The sequence below is a fragment of the Sceloporus occidentalis genome, unplaced genomic scaffold (assembly GCF_023333645.1).
Source record: "Sceloporus occidentalis isolate IW3139 unplaced genomic scaffold, rSceOcc1.0.p SCAF_1, whole genome shotgun sequence".
NCBI classification, from domain to species: domain Eukaryota; kingdom Metazoa; phylum Chordata; class Lepidosauria; order Squamata; family Phrynosomatidae; genus Sceloporus; species Sceloporus occidentalis.
The window spans coordinates 140,943,091-140,945,903 of record NW_028316981.1 but is presented as its reverse complement, the minus strand read 5'-3'; the positions used below and the strand labels follow the sequence as shown (position 1 = coordinate 140,945,903).

Here is a 2,813-nt window from a genome sequence, read left to right as displayed (position 1 = left end):
CCGGGAGTTTGGGAGTGCAGAGAGCCAGCATCAGCAGCTAAGTGCTAACGCAGAAGTTTATTTCACAACCTCTATAATTAAATTGCAGACAGTATTATTTTATACTTGCTGTAATTAGGAAAGCCATGGATAGCCATGCAGTGACCGAAAGCAGTGCCTCCACACAAGCAAGGGGGAGGGTGTGGAGTGCAAATGAAGTTTTGGCCTTATTGGAGATATGGAAAGAACAAAAATTGCAGACCAAATTAAAAAAGAATTACAGAAATTTGGATAAATTTAAAGTTGTATCTGATGAAATGGCAAAGAGGAACCATGTCAGATCTGCCGAGGAATGCAGAAGCAAATCCAAAAAATTGAGATTTGAGTACAGAAAGGTTGTGAAACACAATCAGAGAAGTGGAAGCAACCCTATTACATGTCCCTTTTATAGGGAACTAGAGGAAATCTTTCATGGGGATGTTAGCATCACCCCTAACAGGTTATCCCGAAGTCTTGATTTTGAAAGGGAGGGTGAAACCACAAATGTGACTCAAGAAACCGCATCCACCTCCATGGCTAACACAGGCGAAGGAAGCACCCAAGAGACAACTACCAGACAAGACAGTGATGAAGGCAAGTTGCCCATCTGTAATGCCTGAAGATTTCTGCTATGTGCGTGACAACATTATTTTGTTAAAATAACAAAGGCTTTACTCTTTTTTTCCCCTTGAATTTTTCAGATTCTGATGACACTTGTCTCGATGACACAGTCATTACGATACCTGTCACAATTTTGGAAAGTGGACCTACGCAAATAGCAGGTAGTCATATATAAATTTATGTCAATTTCTGGATCTCTGTTTTCTTCATAAATATTGTGAACCTGTATATGTGTTCAAAAGAAATAACGTTGGTGTTTAATGCTCCACTTTGAAGGTGCGACTGGAGAACAATTGGGTGACTTGGAAAGACGTGCAGATGATACAAGCGGTACAAGCAATGGTAGGTAGCATCTGCTTTTCTAAGAAAATTCCTTGTCTACAACCCTTTACATGATGCTACCATAAGAAATAAATTTCCTTCCTGTGGGCTTAATCTATTTTCACTAATTTTTAAATTTCAGTACGTAACGATCCAGAGGACGAACCACCCAATGTATTGCTGTCTCCTGGAACAAGACTGCGTTCAAACAGGAACAGGAATCGTCGCGCCAGAAGAGGAGAACATATTGCGCGCACTATAATGCAGAGTGCAAGTCGAGAGGCCCAACTTACCCGGAGAACACAGGAACGGTTCATGGAAATTGTACACGACAGCATGAAAGACTGTAGGAGGACAGAAATGGAACTTGTAAATATTATGGAGGAAGATGTAAGGAGAAGTGCACAGGACAGACAGAGAATGTTGCAGTACATGGAGACCATGACTGAACTGTACCGGAGGAAAGTAGATCATGAATGTGCACTTCCAACGGGGCAACATGATACTGTTGCCCAAGGAACTATGCACACATCATTCAGGGCATCTCCGTGTGATATTCCTCCTTCAACACCAGGCCCAGCTGTCTTTACAGATTTCCAGGAGCAACCATCCACATCGGATTTTGGTGGGAACCGTCAAGGGAACAATTCCCCTGAACTCTTTGATGAACTTCCTCCTGCTTATGCTCCTGATGGTTGTCCTGTCACTCCTAGTAGTGAAATTAGAGATGATGACAACACAGTAGAGAACATCAACAGGGATGTTCAGAATGTTGTTGCAGTCACTGATCCCCCAGAAAATGAAGGCTGCATTGGAACCGTGCAATGTGTGAACAATGCAGGAACATCTTCCTTGCAAGGCGCAGTTGCACCTGTTCAAAACCAAGATAAACCATGCAGTTCTCGTACTGGGAGGATAATCAAGAAAAAAAAAATATTTTCCCCATAAGGGAAACATATAGGGAAAAGGTTCTGTTTTGAAACCTCAGATATGTTTCAGCATTCTATGTTTACCCTGTTACGTGCCCTTTGTGACCGATAAAGAGGGACTTAAACCATTTCTCCTTGAACCACAGTAAAATTTCATTTTCATGTTAAGGAAAGGTTTTGTATGTCACCATGTGTATATGGATATGTTCTCACCTAATGTATATACAGTGTATATAAATGCATGCTTTGTTGACATAATGGAAAACAAGCCACCAGACGGTTTTTTTCCAAAAGAAAAAGGATATTTAATCGTGTTTTAAAATGTTAAGTTATATTGTTGATAAAATACAGCTGTGTTCTCAGAAATTGGTCTACCGTCCTTAATATACCTAAACATTTCCACAACAATAGCAACATTATTCAGCAATGGTTTCTAGAACAGCCTTCCTTTTGGTTTTCAAGGTAGGAAACATGATGTATTAATATAAATGTAATATAAACAAGCCATTTTTACACCATTGTTTTCCTATATTCCCAAAAAAGGATATTTGAAACATCAATATAGCAATTGTATAACACTTCAAAATAGATTTCCAAAATTTGGGCAAACCATGAAGCTAATCTATAACAGTCGGGTATTTATACCCCACAATAATATAAACACCACTAGCAGAACCTGATTGGGAAAAAAAAAGTTAAAAGAAAAAAGAATCTAAACAACCGTGATTCAACATTGCCGTCTGGTAAAGTTATTCACATGTTGTACATGACATGTTGTCAAACACATGTATATCAACATTTATAGATTGATACAAAGGTAAACCAAGAAGAAACGTTTTGATCAGATCAATGCTGTTGCCATAACTGAGGTGATGTTATGAAACATCAAATAATGTCAGTTTCTGGTGTTAACGACCCAAAATA

At 39.1% G+C, this 2,813-nt stretch overlaps 1 long non-coding RNA gene across 1 annotated transcript; it reads left to right on the top strand.

The window, feature by feature from the left end:
- Nucleotides 1-225: 225 nt before the first annotated feature.
- On the top strand, nt 226-1,573 carry LOC149322320 (uncharacterized). The gene is made up of 3 exons (XR_016279855.1): nt 226-800; nt 916-981; nt 1,103-1,573. It is a non-coding gene; the product is annotated as an uncharacterized LOC149322320 (long non-coding RNA).
- Nucleotides 1,574-2,813: the final 1,240 nt, after the last annotated feature.